At 37.5% G+C, this 14,020-nt stretch overlaps 1 protein-coding gene and 1 long non-coding RNA gene across 2 annotated transcripts in view; both read left to right on the top strand.

Annotated features, from left to right (window-relative positions):
- LOC140153425 (mycocerosic acid synthase-like polyketide synthase) overlaps positions 1–14,020 on the top strand; it is a 65,222-nt gene that overhangs the window by 36,468 nt on the left and 14,734 nt on the right. The gene's annotated exons all lie outside the window — the stretch shown is intronic.
- On the top strand, positions 3,315–7,550 carry LOC140153424 (uncharacterized). The gene is made up of 3 exons (XR_011859108.1): positions 3,315–3,790; positions 4,777–4,896; positions 5,978–7,550. It is a non-coding gene; the product is annotated as an uncharacterized lncRNA (long non-coding RNA).

The following is a 14,020-nucleotide window of genomic DNA, read 5'->3' as shown; positions in this document are numbered from 1 at the left end:
CAGCTGCAGCGTGTGTAAACTCTAATTTGCATAGAGGCTGTACGTGAAATTATTGATTGGCTCCAAACAAAGGATTTGAACCGGTGCACGTAATCATGGCGCAGTGCAGTCCATTCAATCAAATGTTGTCATCAACCTATTTGATCGCAGGGCATTGTTATGTGTGTGAGACGAACTGTCGCGGTTGATTGCAATCAAACAAACGATGTCTTATGTATTACTTTGTTCCGTGATGAAAATCGTGATGTTTTATTCAATCACTCTTGAAAATATATTTCTTTTGTAGGCCTATTACTTTGTTTTGTGATGAAAATCGTGATGTTTTATTTCATCACGCTTTAAAACAAACGATTTCTCATGTATTACTTTGTTTCGTGATGACAATGTTGATGTTTTATTTCGAAAAATTGATTTCTTATGTATTACTTTGTTTCGGGATGAAAATCGTGATGTTTTATTTCATCATCACGCTCTAAAACAAACGATTTCTTATGCATTATATTTGTTTTGTGATGAAAATCGTGATGTTTTATTTCATCACGCTCTAAACAATAATTATAGTTACATGCATTTCAAGAAAAAAATCTTATTAAAACGGTAGGCCCTATGTTGTTTAGAAAAAATGTAGAAAGTGATGATGATGATGATGTCAATGATGATGATGATGATGATGATGATGATGATGATGATGATGATGATGATGATGGTGATGATGATGATGTCTCCAAAAGTGTCCCGGTTTGTTTTTCTTGCCCTAAATCGTGCGTATCTATTAATAAGGCACTTCAATAATCAATAATCAGTCCCGTGACGGCCTCCACTAACTAGCTACTAACTTGGGTTTATGGGCGCTGATATTTCATGTTCACTGTCACTTATTTATCAGAAAAGTGCGACCCTTTGTCAATCACCTACAGTACCCAATTTCGGCATACTATATAAAGAAACTCATCATGATGATTGCCAGAGAATACCTAAAATGTAGCTTGTACCGTTTTTTTGTGGCATCCTTCAGAAGTGAGCGGTCCGATACCAATATTTTCGGTCAAATCTCCATTCAATTAACACGGGGAGTTGGCTAGCTATGCCTTGCCCTCACTCATATTTTACAAAAGTGCGACTATTTCTGAACATCTAACCTAGCTGTAATTTTAGGTCATGTTAGAAAAATATATTTGCTAGAAGTTTGGAGAATACCTTAGATATTGACTGGTTATTTTTCACACAGTGATGTTAACCAGGCAAGTGGCCATTCTTACAACGTACATCATTTGTAGGGGTCACGCGTCAATGGTGAGAGCACTGTGTATTGTGTATAGGAAAACGGACAGTAACTGCAGTATGAACCATGTTAACATGAGACTACCGGGCCATATAGGGGGTCTTTCTGTCAGTGATATATTTTTTCATTGACATGAGACTATCGGGCGATATAGAGGTCTTTCTCTATCATGTCCGTGATATATTTTTCATTGAAATGAGACTACCGGGCGATATCAGGGGTCTTTCTATCATGTCCGTGATATTTTATTCATTAACCATTTTAACATGAGGGTACCGGGCCATGGGGTCTTTCTATCATGTCCGTGATATTTGTTTCATTAACATGAGACTGCCGGGTTATATAGGGGGTCTTTCTATCATGTCCGTATAATATTTTTTCATTAACATGAGACTACCGGGCGACATAGGGGGTCTTTCCATCATGTCCGTTAAGTTTTTTTTCATTGACATGAGACTACCTGGCGATATAGCGGATCAATCCTGAGCGTCCGTGATACATTTTTTCCATTAACATGAGACTACCGGGCGATACAAGGGGTCTCTCTATAATGTCCGTGATATTTTTCCATTAACATGAGACTACCGGGCGATCTAGTGGGTCTTCTATAGTCCGTGATATAATTCTTATATTTTTTCATTAATATGAGATTATACCGGGCGATGGTCAGTGGCGCATACTGCAGTTACTGTCCGTTTTCCTATACACAATACACAGTGCTCTCACCATTGACGCGTGACCTCTACAAATGATGTATGGTGGAAGAATGGACACTTGCCTAATTAACATCACTGTGTGAAAAATAACCAGCCAATATTTAATATATTCTCCAAACTTCTAGCAAATATATTTCTCTAACATGACCTAAAATTACAGCTAGGTTAGATGTTCAGAAATGGTCGCACTTTTGTAAAATATGAGTGAGGGCGATGGCATAGCTGGCCAACTCCTCGTGTTAATTGAATGGAGATTTGACCGAAAATATTGGTATCGGACCGCTCACTTCTGAAGGATGCCACAAAAAAACGGTAAAAGCTACATTTTAACTATTCTCTGGCAATCATCATGATGAGTTTCTTATATAGTATGCCGAAATTGGGTACTGTAGGTGATTGACAAAGGGTCGCACTTTTCTGATAAATAAGTGACAGTGAACATGAAATATCAGCGCCCATAAACCCAAGTTAGTAGCTAGTTAGTGGAGGCCGTCACGGACTGATTATTGATTATTGAAGTGCCTTATTATTTTGGTCAGAGCAGCCCATGATGCCCATCACCCAGGCGGAGCGTAATTAAAACAGGGGAGATAATAATTTCTCGCTTTTAAACATTTTAAATAAAAATCCCTTTAGGGACCGCTCATTATTAATGCGGGAGGGGGGCCGGGAGAATGTTGAACTTTATGGGTGAAAAATACCTAACCCCCCTATTGCGATAAATCAATTTCACGTAACCCCCTATTGAATCAAACAAAATCACATACCCCCCCCCTTGAAAATGCCCTTCAAGCAAACTTAAATATTAATTGGGGGTGATGGGTGGATAACAATATCTTGAAGTCATAGGGAATCCAGCTCTTTTTGGCGACAAAATAAGTGTATCAAAAAAACATCAAAGTATTCCAATATCTCTTTAAGTTATGACAAATTGTGTAAAATGTCTATCCTTTGTCGAAAATAATTTCTGTGTAGCATCGAGAATCATTTACATAGGATTTTGGAGATAAAATGTGATAATTTTTTGGAGATACAGAATGCTAGAACAAACAAAATTATATTTTTTCTGGAAAGTGTACAGCGTACGCTTGGTATTCCTACTGATTTCGATACTGAAATAATTCTTAAGATGATGTTCTTTGAAGATTTATGTTGGCATTTCTAGAGTCTGTCATTATATATACTAGCAAACATGTAGGTTCATTTCGCAATCACACCACCTCAATGCCTTCGGCAAAATATTTCCCTAAGTTCAGGTGTGCCATTTGCGCATGCGCGAAAGTAGTTTGATTGACAGATTTCACCTTTGACCTCGATCAGCTGTTTTTGCGACAGTCATAACACTGACAGAAGTATCCAGTTGCGAAAATCGAATTATTTGCCTCATTTTAGCGACGTGCTTGGACTAGTTTGCAATAGTAATATTAGTATTCAATTCACTGAATATTTAGAGAAGCAAATGACATGATGGATAAGGACAGTTAACAGTTTAAGGCCACGGACATCGAATATACCACGAAAACTAGCTCGTTCACGTAGCGTTTTCGTTGTCCCACTGGCCTACTACACGTAGATTGCCTGGTGATCGGAGTGTTATCGTCAGAGCACCTCGGACTACACGAAAACATGACGAGATTTGTCCCATTCACCACTGCATCACACAGATCTGTTGTTCATGCACTGTCATGACTGTACATTCATGATCATTGCAATACAGTGTATGTCGTGTATGTGTATACCGTTCTCCTGGCTGAGTATGTTGGGTGTGTTGTTTGTACCTCGACTCTGCAAGGTGAGTTTCTTTTTATAACTCATTAATTTTTTTAATGCACAAGTAAAACTAAACGACACAACATTAATTTTAACTGGCAGTGAGGATTCGCTATAGTATAGACGAATCCAACGAGCCAAGTCATGGTCAGGATTTGGTCGGCCATTAGGCCAAGTAAAATAAAAAACATGTTTCACGTCCAGGTTTTCGAAAAAAAGGAGGAAGAGGGTCTTTTTATTTTCTATTTTTATCACAAAATTGGTGTAAATAGCCATACTTAGAGCTCAGTGTTTTAGCGTGATACAATAATGCCTGGAAAAAGGAGGAGAGTTACACCCCTCAAATGATCACAAAACCTTCCTAACGTGTTTCTTGTATCTTAACAAGGCTATAGAAAGCATCCTAACTTCCTAGACATATATTTTGAAAAGTTATAACCGAATTTCAAAAATAAAAATATATTTGAAGAAACCTCAAAAAAGGAAGCGGAGGGGACGTGAAACATGTTTATTTTTTTATTTGGCCTTATTAGGGTCCCTGCATGCACCAAACAGGTGTTGTGAGTGCCCAATTGGGTGGATTAAACCCGCTTAAAATTTGATGTGAGATTCTTTTGTGTTGTAAACTGTCATCATTCTTTTGTCTGCGTGTAACACGGGTGGTAGAATGCAGTTTAAAATATCCTTCAAGGGCGCATCATTTCACATTTTAGGTGAGATAGTTTGGTCCGCGTCGCGGCTGTGGCCGCCATTAAGGTGCAGGAATGCGTGAAATTTGATTCGTCTATAGGAAAATATGATTTTGACTTCATCTTCAGTCTCAATCCCAACCCACAGCAAGTGAGCAAACATAAAGTCTTGATTTTTGCAGAGTATGTAGGCCTACTACATGTATATGTTTACAAAGCAATCGTGTAAAAACAGAATTTTGAAAAATATTCAGGGCTTTCCCCTTAGCAAATGTTACAATGGCTTTAATTACAATGTCATACTGTATTGTCTTTCCAGAAACTGGCACACGAAAGGTCCATTCAGCAAGGCATATCTTCCAAAAATCTGAACTATAAACACACGCTGAAGCAAAGCACCTGCAACCCGAACAGCACAGCTTTCCTTATTGAGGAGGATGTAAGTAATTTCATTTACAAAGTTGTAGCCAAGGGGGTGCAGCACACCACACAAAATGCCAATACCTTATTCCTATGTGTTCCTATATTTAATTCTCAGGCACGACAGGTACATATGAAATGAAAGTGCCCTCTGACAAAAAAAATAAAAGAGAAAATCAGAAGGGCAAAAGAAAAAAAAGGGACAAGGAACCCTTTTCTACCGAAATTAACCTGATCATGACCGAAAATAGTGTAAAATACTGAAATTTTTGCGTGCTACGTCCCAATAAAGCCTTTTTAGAAGCTCAAAGACATACAACCTCTCTATGTATAATTGTATGATGCAACTTTTTTTGCAATGCAGAGTTTTTTTGTGTACCACCTAAGTTTTATTTTGCCCTCCTTACTAAAAAAGATGGCTATGCCCATGAAACTATGCACGACTAGTAGACTTAGTAAATTACAGATTAGTGCTTTAAATCTGTCTCCGCTCTCACAGTTCATAAAAAAAAATTAAAATTGCAAAATGATTGCAAGTGACTACTTTTGACTTTATGACCTTTGACCTCACACCTATTGAAATAGCATATCATGACTCTGCTACAATAATTTATCATTTTGGAAGGAAAATCTAAAATTTAAAAGATAGTACATTAAGGCTTTAAGGAGTACTACACCCTGGGCAATTTTGTGCTTATTTTTGCATTTTCGCAAAAATTATAGCACATTGGTGACAAGTAAGATATGTATAGGGGCAAGGACTCCCAACTACTGTACTGAAAATTCAGCAACTCAAAGCAAGTAGTTATTGATTTTTTGATCAAATATTGGTTTTCCCTCATTTTTGACTGTAACTCCACAACTGTTGTCTGTGCTGATATAAAATTTCCAGTGCAGTAGTTGTAGTCCTTGCCCCTATAATATACATATCTTACTTGTCCCCAATGCCCTATAATTTTTGAGAAAAATGCACAAATAGGCACAAAATTGGGCAGGGAATAGTAATCTTAAAACACACAAACAGCCTAGATACCATAATCCTGATAATAATGTGTAATAATTAATCATTGGCTATTATTTTATTTTATTCCAATTTCCAGGTGCAGCAGTACTACTGAGGATACTGGTTTCGTGAAAGACAAAGAGGATGATGGTTTGGAAGTCAACAGCTGGCATCTGTTATCTGTCGCATCACTCGCTAGCCGTACTATAGGGCTTTTTAAACACACTATATCCGAGAACTGCTAAAACCCACTAACCGCTCCACCCAAAATGGGGAAATTAGCAGTCTGGGTTTAGCAGTTCTCTGGATATAGCCAGGTTTTACGATATAGCATGGTTTTGGACCACCACAGTCAAAAGGCCGTAGTAGGGCTATCACTGCATGCATTGAAAACTTTCCCAACATTATGTCAACAATTAAATTTTTTGAAGAAAATCTTTTCTGGAGGGTGAACATTTGATGAGAACTTAAATACTTGCATAGTAATTTATGTGGTGCATAAACTAACTAGTAAATGTTTGCTCCAATTATTAAAATAATAAGGACCTCAACAAATGACTCTGACATCATGTGATGTAATCGTAATGCATAGTTCCTTACAGGCTGTAAAAGTTGCATGGAATTATTGGAAATGTTCTAGGCACTTTTCTTTGGTTTGCCTCAAATTCAGCAGTGACGTCAATGTCTTTTCATGGCTGCGCCACACGAACCACCCTTTTTTGCTACACAATTAACTATACGCACACGATTCAATACGGCGCCCACTAAAATATGCACCTACGTCACTACTGAACTTGAGGGGAACCAATGTATAGCCAAGGTTCCCTAGTCCAAAAATACGGATCGCTAGTCCGAAAAAAATAGGAAATGGTTCACAAGTCCAAAAATAAATAAGGTTTACAAGACCTTAGCAATGGAAAATCTGCAGCCATTAGGACTAGCGACCATTTTTTTCTTGGACTAGTGACATTTATGACTAGCGCACCTTAGGATTAGCGGATGCAGGATAGAGTAATTGTAGACCAAATTGTTTAGTAGCTGCTACTGGTTTACCTTCATCCCCGTAAATATGATGAGTATCCAGTCCACTAATCAAGGGTTTAGGACCAGAAGGCCTAACTGCAATAGCTGCCCCATAGACATTTTGATAATTTATCTAAAATATGACACTTGGCAGCTATTGCAGATAAGGCCTCGTTAATGTCTGTTATTTATTAAATAAATAAAAGAAGACCCTACATGTAAACCCTTAACATAAAACTAAAATAAAAGAAGGTCCTACATGTAAACCCTTGACTTATAAATGCTTTTAAAGGAGTGTAAGTGTTCATAGTTTATTATTGGCAGACACTGTTTCTTTCATGAAAGCTGTGACTGTGCATCAATGCATTCACACCCAAAGCCTTCAGGAAAGACTAGCCGATGTCAGTCAATGCTACAATGTAGTCTTTTGTGAAGGCACCATATTAACACACAAGCTGGACTCGAATTTCAGTCAGGGCCATTGCCTGCAGTTTTTCAGTTTTGGCCTTTGTGCAGTTGATCTTTGTTAACTTCAAGGTGTTCTTCATTCCTCTTGACAAGTGGTGCCAAATGGCCTTGACAAAGGGTCCCCCCAAATGAAGGTCTGAACAAAAGCCTTCTCAAAAGACTAGTGGCTGCCAATAGACTGTAAATAAGTGGTCTGTTTGCACTCATTATCTCATACTTCATTACTAAATGTATTTTTACACCTATTTCTCTGGTACATAATTATTAGAAAGACAAGAGTTCATGAAATAAACAAAATGCATGGTGAATATGTAGCTTTGATCATTGTTTTAATTTATTTTGAGATCTGTAAGGAAGTGAAAAATAAAAGCACTATTTTTTTCATTTTCATTAAAAAGTATGAAGAAGGAAGTCCAACAAACCAAAACAGTTGAACACACCTACTTAATAGATAATAAATGATGGGGATTTTTTACTACATGTATCCTCTATTGTGTGATGGAAGATATCCAATAAAAAGTCTGCACAAAAAGTAACACAGCTGAAATATGCCTATAAGTTCAGAACTAGTAATCGTTTCCACAATATTTCTACATAGAAAGAAGGATGATTTATTTACGCTCATTTTGATACCCCATTTGTGAAATGTCGTTCAATACTGATAACACAGTACATAGTGCTTTTAAAGAAAAACCACAAATTTAAAAGTTGCCATTTACAGCAATCAATGGTTTCAATCAATGACTTCTTATCAATACAAATAACCGCAACTTTCAATTCGGGTATTTTTCTTTAAAAACACTGCTGTGTTGTTATTATTGAACGAGATTGGACTAATGGGGTATCAAAATGCGCGTAAATAAATCATCCTTCTTTCTATGTTGAAATATTGTGAACACAATTATTAGTTCAAACGCTACAGGCATGTTTATAACAGCTGCGTTACTTTTTGTGCTGTCTTTATTTTTATAATACAATTCAGCATATTCCCTCTAAGTGATTGTCATCTGCGACAAATCCAAAATTGGATCTAATCTATTAGAAATATTCAATCTAGAATTCAATCTTATTTGATTTTTAATCTAAAAAACATTTGGATGGATTTTTAAAAATCTAATTTGAATACATCTAATTTGATTTTAATCTAAGGGGTTAAAAATCAATCTAAGCAATTTTAATCCCATATATTAAAATTGAATTAGATTGAATTCTAATCTATTGGATTGAATATTTCTAATAGATCTTAATAAATTTTCACACATTCTGTTACACCTAATTTATGAGTCCTGACTTTCAACACAAGTATTGTTCTTCAATTAGTGAGATTGAAGTGCGTTTCTGAATCCGGTCATTATTTCAGTCCTTTTAATATTTCATTTGTTCCATGACTTCCATCTGCCTCCGCTGCAAAATGTGACATGAAATGGCTCACAGTGGCATTGGTTAATGGTGTCTGGCAGTTGGTTGTTACTTGTACAGTGTAGCTCTGACCTTTTAGTAGGCCTGAAAAAGAAAAAGAAGATTTTAGAAAATTTGTCAGGGTAAAGCTGGGACAGTGGCACAATCCCCCGCATGGGGCTGTTACAGCGGCTTGGTTTGAAATCCTTGCCCACCCACTTCCCCCAAATGAGCACATGCATCTGTATTCCCCAGCCCCCCCCTTGGCGGTGGTGGCAGATTTACCCCAGCTAGCTGTTCCCTTGATTGCAATGAAAGTGTAGTTTTGCCACTGGTGCCCCAATCCCCCTCCACCATCGGTTGCACACCACCGGGTTCATTTATGTGCCATATTAGGGGGCTGTGCAATAATTATCGGGGGTAATAAAATGTCCGAACGACCCACCAAAAATAGCTTGCCCCCCCTCTCAGCCTGCAAAATAATCGCTTTCCTCCCTCTTTTGGCCTGCCAAACATCTTTCCCCCCAACACATGCCAAATTTTTGGGATCCCAATTTGCAAAACCTTAAAAGGTCTAGATATGTTGCGAGCACAGCGAGCATGAAAATTTGCATATTTCAGCGTTTCCATACTGTTTTCCTAAGCCTTTTAGAGCATTTGATTTAAAAGGCACCCCATGAATGTGTGCCAAAATTGCTTGCCCCCCCTAGGATCGCTTGCTTGCCCCCCAATTTTACCCTCCTTCCAGGGCTCATAATTATTGCACAGCTGAGCCCCTTATAGGTATAAGGGGCTATCATTTTCTTCAGAAGGGGGGGTCATGAATATACTGGGGGTCATAGAATTTTAAGACCAAAAATAGGGGTTATAATTTTGTAGCAATCAAAATAGGGGGTTATAGAATTATTAAGGGCTGGCGACTGGTGTAACTTTTCTTACACGTTTTTTGAACAAAATGTGCACACAATCTTTATACAATGCAAGATTTTTGCGCTCTCCGTGCGCCTTCTTTACGCTTATGGTCAAATTTTTTAATTTGTTTCGTGTACTCCGCTCTAAAATTTTGACAGAAGGGGGTCCTAAAATTTTTGACCCACGATAGGGGGTCGTAAAATTTTAGCCCGCGATCCGCGATGGAGGGGGGTCATAAAAATTGACTTCAGTCACCGACATATTCATGACCCCCTGCCGAAGAAAATAACATCCCTCTGAAAGGTGAATTCAGTCAAATTTTGCCATCAAACACTGCATCATTTTATATCAAATTAAACTCCTTGATTATAAAGAAAGCCAAAACTGAAAATCGTTTTGTCATAGCACTTTCCGTAGCAAAATTACATCTTGTCACAGATTGACTTTCATGATATCATCAAAAACATTCAGCCAACATTAGAAGCTTCGATTGGCAAAACAAATCAGGATCTAGGCTCATGATGGAATTTCCGGCTCATGACAGAGCAGCTTTTCTACGGTGCGGGAACTGCTATCAAAATCCCTCTAAAATTCCATGTGCGATTCTCTCATTACAAAAATAAATCATATATTTGGGTCAAGTGAAGTATTGACAACATATTCATATAGGTTTCCTTGACCGATCTTTTTCTTTACGAGGAAAATTTACAAAATATTGTTGTATTTTAGCCTAGTCGTAAGAGATTCCCATTGAGTTTACATGTACGAACCTGTTATTCCCACCTAGACCATGCCAAAAACATGCCCACATTTCAACTCGATTATCTACCAAACTGGTCATAGATCTCCAACAATTTTTGATATGACATAAATGAAAGTGTTACTTACCTAATGTATCCATTTTCAGTCGAGATCTATGACTGGAATTCCTGTAATTCGTTGCCAAATATTGGTATTTTCCTCATTTTGCACCACACAAACCAATGGAAAAAGTTACTTCCGGGTTGCCGAGAAGGCAGGGAAAGTAGGCGGGGCTTGTGAGAACAACTTCTAGAATCGTTTGAGTCGGGACGGTAGAAACACCGAGTGCATTAAAAGTAACGAACCCAATGTGGTGGTGTGTTTCGCAATGTACAAGAAAAGCCAAGCGCAGTGTTGTAACTGTGCTTGGATTCGTACTATTGTCTGTCCAATTAACTTAGACACCCAGTTTTTATTACTTATTTGAAAAAATATCCACTTACAAAGAAAGTCATGAAAGAAAAGTGTTAACATTCGCCGAGACCTAACGGTATTTTTGTGTTTCCAAAGCATTGAGTGAGAGTTTACCAGAAATTCTATTGAAATTGGAAGGTTTTTCTCAACACTTTAAAAATAATCCGGTAGAAGTTGGGTACCATTATTTTGGAAGGTCTCATTATACAGATTTGTAGGTATGGTGATTTTGGATAGTGAATGGATGAATAGTAAATCAATTATACTCCTCACCAAAAACATTTTATAAAAATGAAAAATATAATTCAGTTCATAAAATGCAGACATGTTTCTGATTGGCATATTTATTCTTAGTGTATTAACTCAGCGATCCCAGCTGTCCCTCAACCAATTACAACAATTCGGCGCGGTATTTGAATCTTCTTCTGTGCATGCTTTTGGCTTGGTCCAATTCTAAGAAAATACAAATTGTATACCCTATGAATGTTCTGATGTTATTGGTGAGGAGTATAATTCACAATACACTCCAGACGCATAGTAACTTGCCCTATCATTTGTTATAATGCACCAACTGTGACATCTTTTGAGTTATAGAGGTTATGCATGAAATTATTGATTGGCTCCAAACAAAGGATTTGAACCGGTGTCCTTCACCGAAATCATGGCACAGTGCAGTCCATTCAATCAAATATTGTCATCAACCTATTTGATCGTAGTGTATTTGTTATGCGTGTGAGACGACCTCTTGCGGTAGATTGCAAACATGCTTTTGTTGAATGCATTTAAGTAGACCGCCATTATTGTGAATTAGTAAAAGGATTAAAGAAAAAAGGGTGGAGTCAATGATCAATATGCATGATTACAATGTTCAAACACCCCTTACTGTAAATAGATTATCCCATCAAAAGTTTCAAGTCATTAGGAATATTCGGCTGGACCCAGATATCTTGCTGTAAATCGGTCAAAATTGAATAAAAGTAGATAAGGAAGAATATTTTTTTTCGCTTTACTAATAATTTCTGTTAGGTCTAACCGTGTTTAGCAACTTTTCTTTCATGACTTTTTGCCAAAGTGAAAACTTTTCGAAATATATCCTAAAAACCGGGTGTCTAAGTTATTTTGACAGACAATAGGGTCTATTGATCAACGTATTATTCATGCTTGCTCCCGGTGCTTGCTCAACTGAGGATAATTTGTAAACCAGCAACTCGCATGGTACAATAGAACAATAGACCCTTCAGTGCGTTGGGACTGCCCGTATCTCTGCCTAACATTGGTTACTAAGTATTTGCTACTCGGTTATTTGCTTTACTGAATCGATTTACTGGATTAATTTCCGGTTGACTGGGATTAATGCCACAAAGGTCGAATCGCCTTTGCCATGGACCGTGACTGCATCATGGTAGATTTCTTTGTGACATTGGGGAGCTGAGGGGGGATCATGGAGTTGGAAAGTTTTTCTTGAAGTATTGTGAATCAGCACCTTTTAGCGACAAAATAAGTTTATGGTACAATTATGGTTTGCGCGCGAAAAAAATTGGCATATTAAAGGTAAACTGATGAAATATGGTACAAAAGTTGAACAAATGCGCGCGAGGCGCGCAAAGATTTTTTCAGGATAAAATAGCCAAATATGAGGTTAATTTGTTCAGAAACCCACTTAGGGACTATTGGCGTCAACATGGGGGGGGGGTTGACTGTATGGACCATCCCCACAAGCGAAATATTGGGGATTCCCATCTACGCCTATGATTATTATCAATAACACGAGTGAGACTAGTGGGGACATAGGGGTTCATCATTTCCGTGATATTATAATCTTTTAAAAAACGCGCGAGACTACCTGAGAGTTTTTGCCCTTTTCATTATCAATAACATAGGCCTACTACCTGAGCGTCTAAACATGTCACACTTATGACATGGGTTGTTCAGTTCCCCAGAATGGAGTCTGATTTAGGTGTGTAAGGTGCGGTTTTAGCGTTTTCCCCCGAATGACCAACAAAAGTGGGGGGGGGGGGACGTGCCGCCCCTGCCCCCCCTTTGCGCACGCCACTGTGACGTGAACAACAGTACTTTATATAGGCCCTACTTTAATACCAAGTATCATTTTAAATATATTCCAGCTCCCTTGCTTGAGCACTTTACCGTGGATGATTTACCTTACTTGGATTTATTTACATTTTGAATTATATATTTAGTTAATATTTATTTATTAATATTTAGGCTGTATAATTTGTTTATTTTATGGATCTCGATACAATTTAAGAAAACAAACTTTCTTTATTTCTTCCTTCTTTTCTTTTCTCCTTCTTTATTTCTTTTATATATTTATTTATTTTAAGATTTATTTATTGAAATAATAATAGCATGCTTATCAAATTAATAAACAAGACGACTTTGGCAAGTCTAATTTCCCACTGCCAAAGTTTAAAGATGCGCGCCGCATATCATTGTTATGGTATTATAACACTAAACTCCTTTACGTTTCAAACGAGAAGTATTTTTCAAGGTAAATATACCTGCATTTCAGTGTGAATGATTATTTAGCGGTGTGTGCCTGTATACTGGTGGCCCTATTTGACTAAGTTGCCAGTTTATTACTAGGTCATATAAACACAATCTTGGTAAAATTCTCATTATTATTCATAAGATGACGCACGACATGAGGATACCGGTATATAGCCAAAGCCCACAATACACAGCGATATTTCCCTACGCAAAAAATAGCGCCATCTCTTGATATATCGGAATGTTTGACGGCGATATTTTGAGGCGTTTCCGAAACATTCCGAGTAACTGAACTATGAAAAACTATCCATACCAAAAATTTCAAAACAAAACCCGGCATGTAGAAGATCATTTCACAACTCTCATATTCCCAAGAATACATACCGTATTGTAGAAAATAAATGGGTTGATATTTGAATAGATTCAAGCCATTTCCGAAGGGCTATTTTGATAAATATTTTATCAAAGGCCAATATGATGATGACATTTTGTATTTCAATTTTACAATATTTTTCGAGTTTTGTTGAAAATTTTGGAAGTGTATGCAAGTACAAAGAACAGATACATGCATATGTCATCATCCGCCTTTTGGCGGATTTTTCCGCCTTCAACCATC

The sequence above is a fragment of the Amphiura filiformis genome, chromosome 5 (genome assembly GCF_039555335.1).
Source record: "Amphiura filiformis chromosome 5, Afil_fr2py, whole genome shotgun sequence".
In the NCBI taxonomy this organism is placed as follows: domain Eukaryota; kingdom Metazoa; phylum Echinodermata; class Ophiuroidea; order Amphilepidida; family Amphiuridae; genus Amphiura; species Amphiura filiformis.
The sequence above is the reverse complement of the archived record's forward strand: the minus strand, read 5'-3'. Positions and strand labels throughout refer to the sequence as shown.